Source organism: Podarcis liolepis (genome assembly GCF_965112155.1).
Source record: "Podarcis liolepis genome assembly, chromosome: 2".
NCBI classification, from domain to species: Eukaryota; Metazoa; Chordata; class Lepidosauria; order Squamata; family Lacertidae; genus Podarcis; species Podarcis liolepis.
Window position 1 is genome coordinate 4715749 of NC_139555.1, and position 11661 is coordinate 4727409.

Here is an 11661-nt window from a genome sequence, read left to right on the forward strand (position 1 = left end):
TGCAAGGAAATTAATTTTTTCATTTTTTTTTTTTTTTAAATCCAAAATCAGGTATTTCTCACCTAAAATTTTCTTTTTCCTTCAGTATCGCAGCAACTTACATGTTATCAGCTCTTGGGGGGGGGGAGGAAGTATCTTAACAGTGTGGTGTAGTGGTTAAGAGCAGTAGACTTGTAATCTGGGGAACCGGGTTCGTGTCTCCGCTCCTCCACATGCAGCTGCTGGGTGACCTTGGGCCAGTCACACTTCTCTGAAGTCTCTCAGCCCCACTCACCTCACAGGGTGTCTGTTGTGGGGGAGGAAGGGAAAGGAGAATGTGAGCCGCTTTGAGACTCCTTAGGGTAGTGATAAAGCGGGATATCAAATCCAAACTCCTCCTCTTCTTCTTCTTCTTCTTCTTCTTCTTCTTCTTCTTCTTCTTAACATAGCATTCCTATGAATGCTTAAAACAGAGACATTGCACCTCCAGAAGTTGCTGGGCTCTTGACACCCATCATCTCTAACCATTCAACATGCTGGTTGGGCTGATGGCAGCTGGAGCCCATCACCATCTGGAGGGCCATAGGTTGCCCACCCCTGACTTAAAGCCTTGAAAAGGATTAAACATGACACCAGATCAAACTACATGTCTCATGCAAGGGAGGGAGCAGCAAGCAAAAAACGGAAGCAATTTTTAATAAAAGAATTGTTGGTGGAGGAGGGGAGGCTTTGTGTGAATAGCTTATTGCCAAATGAAAACCTTCAAAAATCCTTCATATTTTGGAGTTGTAAAGCTGGTTGTCGGGCATTTTAAAAATCAGCAAAGCAAGACTTAAAAGACCTCGCTGTTTGGATATGAGGCACAATGTGGTTTCTTTTATTGCACATGGAATATATTTGGCACAATTTGGATCCCTGCAAGTATCTGCTTCTTGCCTTAAAAAAACAGTAACTAAAAACTCTAGCTCCTGGGATAAGTTTCAGCATATTGTCTGCACTCCCCGCCCCTTACTGGCTTGTTGCTGAATGTGCACTCAGATGGCCTGTGAAATTCCTATGTGGCCTGCAGAGCTTTGTTGTGTTAAGTTTCTGTTAATTAACCACTGTTTCTAAACCACTGAGCCTCTTGGGCTTGCTGATCGGAAGGTCGTGGTTGGAATCTGCTCCATGGGGTGAGCTCCCTTTGCTCAGTCCCAGCTTCTGCCAACCTTCAAAAGCATACCAGTGCAATTAGATAGATAGGTACCACTGTGGCGGGAAGGTAAATGGCATTCCCGTGCGCTCTGGCTTTTGTCACCATGTTCCATTGCACCAGAAGCAGTTTAGTCATGCCGGCCACATGACGTGGAAAGCTGTCTGTGGACAAATGTTGGCTCCCTCAGCCTGAAAAGCCAGATGAACACTGCACCCCATAGTCGCCTTTGACTGGACTTAACCATCCAGGGGTCCTTTACCTTTTACCTTGCATGTTCCTCAGGTGCCAGGGTGACGTGTCCATTATCTCCCTAGCTTACTCCCAGGTAAGTGTGCACAGGATTGCAGCCTTGGCCTATCACGCTGTATCAGGAGTGGGAAGCCTATCTTGGCCAAATGGACCTCTTTTTTGGCAGGGGTGGGGGTACACAAACTAGAAGCCCATTTCACAAAGTGCCTGAAATGGCTTCAAATGGAGGTATTCAGGGCTGTTGACATCTGGGGTCAATAAAACTGCAGAAACCTTAAACAGGAGGTGGAAGTTAACTTGAAAATAGGAATAGGGAGTTGGTCTAATCCAAACCACAGAATTCAGCAGCTTGCTAGTAGTAAAGTTGCAAGGGATTTTGGAATCTCCCTCCTTCATGAGAAAAAGATTTCAGTGATTCTCGGGGAGATCTTTATTAATCACATCTGGCCACTTTCTCAGCCTGATACTTCCTGCATCTTTTGCTCTCCTCTTCCTTTTGCCTCCCTCAGCTACTGAGTCTGGCTCAGGACTAAGTTTTAAAACACAAGTGTATAGTTAACAGGATAAAACAGGACCTTGAGCTCTGTCTAGTTCAAACCCCTCAGCGAAGGAAGCCACTGCTGCAGCGATCATTTTTAATCTCAACCAACAGCCTTGGAGCTTCAACTGAAAGGGATTTATTATTTCTTTTAAACTAGTGGCTCCGCTCAACAGCTGCTGCCATTCCCCTCACATTCCCCTGGATCACCTCCTGCCCATCCTGATGCAACTAGTGAGCTTGATGTGTTTGAAATGAGAGAGATGTTCACGCATATGGGGGAAATTAGGAATTCAGAATTTGCCTCAGGAGGTTTCAGACCAAGTTCTGTCTACTGAACTGCTTCCAGTAACGCCCAGCCAGATTTCCCAGGGAACCTCCTAAGCAGAGCAAGATGGAGTCGGTCCCAGCATTTGTCCACGTTATCTGGTAGCTGAATGTCTAGTCTATTTCTGATCATGGAGGCACCATTTTGGCAATGGTGTTTTATAACCCAGCTAAACCAAATGTCCCTGAATGTGTGGTCATCACCACATATTGAGGCAATAAATCCACTAAGTGAATTATATCTTGCGTGACGAAATATTTCCTTTCCTTTCTCATTTCTTGGAATTGTTGCATAGTTTACCCTGCCTGAGCCTCTGCCGAAAGTACCCTGAGAAGCGCTGTTGCCAATGATCAATTTCCACATGCTCTCTGCCACTTCAGTATTAAATTAAACTTAGTTTGCAATTCTGTGCCTACTTGAGCATAAGCCACATTGAACTCAGTGGGGCTCATTCCATGTGACTGCATTGGACTGGGATTCACGTTCTTACTGGGAGAATGCAGTGATATTCAGACGCTCCCAGGAACTCCTGAGTTGTGGACACTATGGCCTCACTCACACCATACATTTAAAACACTATGATGCCACTTTAAACAGTCATGGCTTCCCCAAAGGATTCTGGGAGCTGTAGTTTGTTAAGGGTGTTAAAAAGTGCTTATTCTTCCAGAGCTACAGTTCCCAGAGTTCCCTGTGTCAGGGAATTGATTGGTAATTCCCCTTGGGAATTGTAGCTCTGTGAGGGGAATCAGAGTCTCCTATTAACAAATTACAGCTTCCAGAATTCTCTGGTGGAAGCCATACCTGTTTAAAGTGGTATGCTGTGAATGTGGCCTATGTTGCTACTTCTGGGATTTGAGGTAGAGGCTTTGGTCTTCCCCAAAATAAATAGGGCAAATGTGACCGTTTTAGAAAATCTGACATATGCTGGATTCCCTTGCCATTAATATTAATTGATGAATTGCTTCTCAAAGCAATTCACATGACAATAAATACTTATATAAAGCAATAACACGTTTAAAAGAATATGGGATAAAGCGGGACCTGGTAAGATGTTGCTTTATACCAGCATTCACCAACTGGGTGTGCTCCAGATGTTGTTGGACTACAACTCGAACCAGCCCTAGCCATCACAGACAAACTGCTTAATTTCCAATCCTCCAAGTTTTTAAACCACAAATGTCCCAGTTCATTTTTTGTGTGCTGTTTTTGCTGCACTGTCTTGAAGGAGTGTCCCTCCAGACAGCAATATTGCAATAAGATTGGGGATGCATTGCATAACAAATAAAAATGAATGGTGTGTGGACAGTCCAGTATAAATTTAGCACTAATGCGTTATTATTTTGTCAGTTACATACACCTGCCAAAAAAACCCCCTAACCCTCCCCCAACCCCTGGCAATCTGGAGTGGCCCCTCATTTAGTCTCCACAGCTAACATTTCCAGCTTTGCATTTTGCTCCTCTGAGGCCAACCAGAAGCAAAGTAAATTAAGCATTCCCCATTGATGTGCTGTGTTACTTTTCTATCAGCAGGTGGCACTATGAAGTCAAGCAATCCCCAGCCAAGGTGCATGACTTGCAGGGAGACAGGGGCCCAGTGGCAAAACAGAGGCCACCCAGCTACCCTCTGGCTAAGTGTGGATGCAGACAGTGGCGTAGCATGGGGCGCCACTGGGGCGTTTGCCCTGGGTGCAAAATTGTTAGATGGTGCAAAATTTCAACACCCAGTATTGCCTCTACAGATGCGTGCTTCTGTTGCTGGTCTCCGTTTAAAATGGCTTCTCCATGCAAACCAGGAAGTGACCTCTCCAGACAATGGAGTGACTCTTCTTATCTCTGCGGCTGCGATCTTCTGGGTGACTCAGTCGCTGTAAGACAGTTGCCTACTCTGTCTCATTCCCTGCCTCCCACCCACCCACCCCCTCTGTGTGGCCCTGGGTGCTGGCACCCCGTGCTATGCCACTGGATGCAGCAACATGAAAGGGTGTGTGTGTCACAGCACGTCCCAAGGACTGAGAAACAGAAACACATGGTAAACATTAGAGCAAATCCTCTCTTCGCATGCGAGGCTTCGCTCCCAAAACTGGGATGGGAGCCTGGCTTTTGTACTCCCAAGGGCAGCAGCTGTCGCCAAAGGCAGGAACTCTCCAGTCATCTTCCTTACCCCAGCCCTGAATCCTGATGCCTGCAGGCCTTGATCTGTGCAAGCGCTTTATGCCCCCCACTGCTCCCAGACCTCTCTCCCACCGCCACCTCTACAGTAGTGCCTTGCCATTGCCTTGCAAATTGTGTGCCTAGTTAGGCCAGCTATTTTTAACCTTCAGATGCATCTATTTTTATCCCCGCTCCCTTTGCGCCAGGGGCTCGTGGGCAGTGCTGATCCGGAGTGGCACTTTGGAAAGGCAGTTACAGGGTGAGCACACAAATGGGCACCCAGCCCGCTTTGTCGCTGCCTTGGGGGGGGCTCACGGGGGCCTCTCAGAAAAGAGGATGCTCCAGTTCCCTTCAGTCTCCACCCCACCCCACCCAGACTGCAGCGGGTTTGGTCTCAGCCGAGTCCCTCTCCTTTGGAGGGGGCGTTGATCCTTGCGCCTTCCCCATATTTGGCAATTTCTCTTCTGGAGCACAACCCAGGTTGGCTCCAGAAGTCTGGAACAGTCCTCCTCAGCTATGTGTTCAGGTCAAGATCCTTCCAGGGACGGAGTTAGGCAAGGGACATGGGAAAGCAGTTAATAATATATGTTGCTTCTTCACTATGCAGGCATGTACTGATGCTGATTCCCCCGTCCACTCTGCTCCATTGCTAAAGACCTGCAGCAGAGGAAGCGGGAATCTCATCATACTGGAAAAGATGCCATTGTCCTCCAAGGCTTTATAATCCGGTTGCTACCCTCCTGTGTTATGATGGCAGGACAGCAGATGTGTTTCTGAGCAACAGACAGCCTTGGAGCAATCCCTGGGGCAGGCAAAAAGACAGGCGTAGTTCTCACAGTGGGAATCTCCAGATAACTTCAGAGTACTTGCCCTTAAACCATAATTAACCTGGCCCTGCCCACAGAAATTCTCTGTAATTGGAACTGTGCTGGGCAAATACAGAGGGATCAGTGAAAGCCTCTGCTGCCTGCTCTTGGGAAGTGAGGCTGAGGCCAGAGTGCTGGACTTGACAAGATCCTTGGTTTCAGTGAAACATTCAGAAGCAGTTATAACACTGAACATATCAAGTGCTGGGAACAAACAGAGGTCACCACTGTAATGTCCTGCATGGCACATACCCAGCTGTACTCTGGACAAGACACATACCAAGGGTGAGTTGTTGAGTTGTTACCAAAATTGTAAACCAATTCTATGTTGGGGTTTTTAGGTTAAATCTGGAAGGTTAAATCTAGTGTGTTGTGGAGCTTCATTTGATGTATGCACTCTCAGGCTGTGTACACGCCGTACATTCAAGGCAGATCTAAAGAACATGACCAAAGACCTTCCCCCACATTATCTCCCTTTGATAAAAATTAGATGGCCTGCGAGCGCCATGTCAGTGGGCCTCCTTCCAGGCCACGGATCCCTGATGCTCTGATGTTGCAGGTGCCACAGAAAAAATGTTTATGTCCAAAGAAGAGTACAGGGAAGCCCTTGAATGGAGAGCTTCACAAAAACAAAAAGCATGCCTGCTGTAACTTTTAAAATGGGCTTGGCTTCCTCGCTGGTGGCAGCAGTCACAGCAGACACAGCATGTGTGCCAAGACAACCTGAATGGGTGTTACCTCTTGCTTTCACTTCGTGATCTGCCAGATGGATGGAATGTATATTGGAAACTGAATAAAAATTATTATATAAAAAAAATGGGTGTTACCTCACTTTATACTGAAAATAACTACACAGGGTAGACTAGTCTGAGAGGGGGGTGTCTCTTGCTCAAGGCCACACGGTGAACCTCCTGGCCCAACAGTGCTTTGAACTCAGCCTTCCCACCCTGAAAGGGAGACTTGGGCTGGGTGTCTTTGCCTTCCCCATGACCCTTTCTCTCTATACATGTTTAGGCACAGAGCAGCTTTTCCTGTCTCCATTGGTGTGCTGGTGAGCTGAGATCCAGGGACATTAACAGAGAACTTGCAGGCACTGGAGACTTAGCAGACATGTCCTGAACCCCCCCCCCTTTCTTCCAGGGAACACTTTATATAGTCCGTAGCCTCTTAAGAAAGCTGGATTTGGTCTCTCATCCCTCACACTTTTCTCCGGAAAGCCAGGGACAGAGCTGTGCCTTTTTGAAGAGCACCCAGCCAGCTATCTGGGGAAGCACCTGCTCCTGCTACTGCCTGGCTTGCTGCACCTCACAGCTGCTTGCCTGGATAGTCTCACTTCCCAGATGGTCAGTCAAGAGCTGAATGAACCAAGGAGAAAGCAGGAGACAGACAGAGAAATGGAAAGAACAAAGTTAGACGAAAGCTGGACTGCCATACATTCCTGCCCTGCTCTCTTTCATGCTACCAGGCGACCTGTCTGAGAGCATTCAGATGTGAAAGTGAAAGTGGGTCCCCCCACCCAGAGAATCCATTATCACCAAGTTGGAGGTGAGAGGCACAAAGCTCTCTTCAAAACTGAAGAGAGGAGAGGTGAGGGATGGCAGCAGCCTGAGAAGTCCCAAATGAGGAGACTTTCCCCCTACTTTGATGGGACAAATGTGGGTCCCATCTGAAGCAAAGCAATACACTGAGATGTCTGTTAGAATCATAAAATTGTAGAGTTGGGAGGGACCACAAGGGTCATCAAGTCCAACCCCCTGCAATGCAGAAATCTTCTGCCCTTCTCAAACCCATGACCCTGAACCCACGCTGAAGGTGTGGGGTTTGCAGCAGAGAGAGCTGAAAAACTACAATTTGAAGCAAGTGGGCAGGATCCAATGGTTTTGGATTTTTATGGTGAAAATTGAAATAAACCTTCCATTCTAATCAAACCTAAATTTGCTTTCCTGCTCAAGAACATGGAAACAGAAACCATCTACACAGTAATAAACAAAAGGAAGGGGTTATTATCTGGGATTAGAAACAATATTGTATTTGGTTGCTTTTTTTAAAAAATTAAATTCTAAAAAATGTAAAAACCACACATACACAGAAATAAATGAAAAAGAGAAAACTAACCTGGTTGATCCCCTTAATCCAAACCACACCCCAGCCATCAGTTTGGAATACACGTGTGCATGTATATAGAGGAGGATGGGAGATTGTAATCTAGAGGATTCTGTGTTGCAGGAGCAAAAAACTTGGTAGATTTGGCAACAACATGGAATATGTTCAATATTCTGCAATATTTTAAAAGTACTCTTCTAGCAGCACAGTCAAATGCAGCTGCATGGCTTTTATCATTCCCTTTTTGACATTCAGTAGAGTGTATTGGCTACAACCATATTCTTGGAAACTACCTGCTTATAAAACCATTGCACTCATCATATTGATGTAAATATTCCACAAGGCTCCTCCCTTATTCCCCCCCCCCATATTTCACACTTTCTCTTTTCATATCTATCATTTTCTATGCCATTCACTTCAACCGTACCCTAGCCACAAGCTTCACAGCTTGTTTATGGGTATTGTGAATGAGACGGGTAATTGTGGGCATTCCCTTGTGAGAGCAGAGAGCTCCAGGAGTGCATGCACAAATTTTGCCCCACTCTTTAGTGTGAGCTTGAGTTGGGGGAGGCAGCAGCAGAAGTGTGAGTGCTGCTGCTATTTATAAATACATGCTTGTATATTTAATAAGTATGGCTGCTTGTCTGCTGCTCTTCTGCATTTTGGATCTGCTAGTTGTTATTAAGGTCCCCATATATCAGTTGTTTTTAGTTTATATTGACGGTTTAAGAGGCTGTCTTACCTAATTACCGTATTTTTCGCTCTATAGCACGCACCCGACCATAACACGCACATAGTTTTTAGAGGAGGAAAATCCGTAGGCATGCCACCCGTAGGCATTTCCTCCATAACACGCACAGACATTTCCCCTTACTTTCTAGGAGGGAAAAAGTGAGTGTTATGGTGCAAAAAATACAGTATTCTGTGCTGTTTTAAAACATGGGTTTTTGTTCTATTTTTTGACACTTTAATTTTTTTATCATCATATGTTTTTCTAATGCTGTAAACCACTCTGATATTTATCTATTTAGAATATGGCAGCAGTGGCAGAGGCAGCAAAGTTTCTGAATGTTGCTGGAAACCTCAGGAGGAGAGTGTGCTGCTGTGCTCAGGTTCCACTTTGCAGGCTTTCTGCAGGCATCCAGAGTTGGTCACTGTGAGGACAGGGTGCTGGACTAGGCGGGCCATTGGCCTGCTCTACCACGGCTCCTCTTATTGTCTTCATGGGAGTTTTCTTCCCACTGCAAAAGTCAGGATTCCTCCCACCCATTTTTAAAAAAACATTTCACGCCAGAGCTAACTACACAACAAACATCATGTCTCGTGTGGCCTACAGCCCATTCAATTCCCTAATGGCTGCTGGGCAAATCTTGCCAAGGAAATGTATCCCACTAGCGTTAGGCCTGCCAGAGGGAAAAGTCTAAAATAAGAAACATTTTGGAGCTATTGGGCTGAAATATGGAGCACACCGATTAGGGTTCTTCCCCTCCCCATTCTGTGGGGACTGAATAAGGGATCTTAAGACTGTGACTTAATACAGACTCCATCTGTGGCTTGGACAACAGCCTCCAATCTAGCCTGATACCAGAGTGTTAGAGACCTCGAAAGCTTGCACACTGTTTGACAATGTTTTGGCTGGCCTAATAAAGGTATCGCACTAATGTGGATTTTGTATGGAGAGAAGTAAACCAAGGAGCCTGGGGTTAAATGACCCACTAAGCCAAAACACAGCTCACCGCAGCACTTGAACAGCAGGAGCACATCAACTGTCTTTCCAGGAGCCCAGGCCTTCATGCCACGCCATGGTTTGGCCTTAAGGTGATGTCTGCCAGATCATACTTTCTCCTTCTAGAGCAGAGCTTTCCAAACTTTTCATGTTGGTTAAACACCTTTTAGACCTGCATCATTTCGCAACACAGTAATTCAGTTTTACTAGCAAACGGGAGGTTAAACTAACCCTTTCTAGCCCCAGGAGGAGCGCAGGGATTGTTCGCACGGCACACCTGCACACTGCAGCTGACACACTAATGTGTCACAGCACACAGTTCGAGAGCACAGGAGCTGAAGTAACTTTGTGGCTAAAAGGCTATGAGCAATGAATCAGAAAGTCCCTGGTTTGAATCCTCCCTTGGACATAAAGTCACTTGCTAGCCTTAAGCAAACCATCTTCTCAGCCTCATCCGCTCCAACCTTACTGGGTTGTTGTAAAGCTGATATGATGTGTCAAAGTTTGAACATTAAGGGAGCCTACGACTTGTTGCAACAGCTCAACTGCTGTTTCCTGGCACAATTCAAAGTGCTGGTTAGGCTTTATAAAGTCCTTAGGTCCAAGCTATCTGAAAGACTGTATTCCCTCATATGAACCTGCCCAGGTTTTGAGACCTTTGCAGGAGGCCCTTCTCTCTGCCCCACCACCCTCACTGGCACCCTTGGTAGGAGAACAGGAGAGAGCCTTCTCGGTGGCTGCTCCCCGATATTGGAACTCCCTCCCTGGAGAAGCTAGACTGGCTCCCTCCTGTCCTTCCACTGCCCTTGAAGACTTTCTTGTTCCAACAGGCTTTGGGGGACCAACTGCTTTTAATGAAAGGGCTGGTGCTTGTGGTTATTATTGGTTTAGCTTTTGGACTGCATGGAACTGGCGGAAATGACTGGCAGAATCCGAGACCAGGGAGAAGAGTCGGTGGAAGAAGACTGGTAAAAGTTTAAAGACAATTTACAGAAATACTGTAAAATTAATGAATGTTAGAAAAATGTTGGAATGATGTCATATGGCTTTAGTAGAAATGTTATAAGGAATTAAGCATAAATAGATTAATAGAGCATTAAAGGGAAAAATAAGGTTAGAATGTGTTAAGACAATTTTAGGATAGAAAACAGAGGAAGATGGAAAGGAATTGCTGAAACAATTAATAGAAGTGGAATACATAAAGGGAGGTGTGAGGAGGTCGTGGAAATTAGTGAAAGAAAGATAAGATATTGAAATCGGATTGTGTTTTAAATGGTTTCTGTTTTGTTTTGTTAGAGGTATGTTAGTGTTTTGCAGTGTTGTTTTTTGTGTGTGTATTGTCTTGTATTGCCGTATGTTTTTTCTTTTTTGGTTTTTGGTAGTGTTGTGTTTAATTTGTTGGAAAACTAATAAATATTATTATAAAAAAAAATTATTGGTTTAGCTTTAATAGATCATACACATTTGAATAGTTGTAATTCTCTCAATGTCTTAACTGTTTTTGAGTTGTTGTTCCCTCCCCCTATGTTTTTAGCTGTTCTTAATTTTTGTCTGTAAGCTCCTTTGAGTCTCTGTCAGGGAAAAAGGCGGGATATAGATATATAAAACCATCATCATAACCATAACCAACCTGGCAACCTCTCTTACATCCGGGATGTTGGCTCATATGATGGCTGTGTGCGACCTGTATATAGGTTCCATTGGTGCTGGTGCTGCAAGTTTTCTCATCGCCTGGCTACGAAAGCCGGAGCCGCCGTCGGGAAGAGGCGCAGCTTTCAGGCCCCGGGGTTTCACCGCCCCGTTCGGGGGCGGAACTTGAGAGGCCCGTCGGCTCAGCTGCGCTGCAGCTCCGTCCCGTCGGGAGACGCGCACCGACTGGCGGCGGAGCTGGCTGGCCGCGGCGCCTCCGGGGGAAGCGGGACGCGGCCGGAGCGCGCAGGGAGCCCCGCGGCGGGCAGCGCCTCCTACCCCCGTGGGCCGCCGAGGGGCGCAAGTCCGTCTCCGGGCATCCTCCGCGAAGGCTCTCGGCTCCTGTTTGAGCGGGCCAGAGTTCAGTTTGAGTTGGCGGGGGAGGCCTCTTGAACCTTTCCAGCTCAGCTCCATGTAGACAGGTAATCAAGAAGCGAGGGCGCTCCAGAGCACGTGCAGACGGCATTCCGAGTAAGGCAGCTCCCAGCTTACTTGAAAGTAAGGGCCGGGCCTTTCAGTCGGTAGGAAAAAAGAAATTCAGTACCTTAGAGGCAGAAGCTTTCCCCCCTCCCTCGAATGTCATGTGGTCACTGGCATAGCGTGGGTTGTCAGCACCCGGGGCAAGGCAAGTAATTTGCGCCCCCTAACTGAGAGAGAGTGAGTGAGCCAGGTAGGGGCAGAGAGCTGCGAGTGCGAGCGCCCCCCCCCATGTTGCGCCCAGTGCGGCCGGCCCCCCCTGCACCCCCCACGCTACACCACTGCATGTGGTGGAATATTAGAGGGCGCTGAGCGTGACCATAATAGCCCCCCTCAATTTTGTAACCCTAGTCGCTCCCA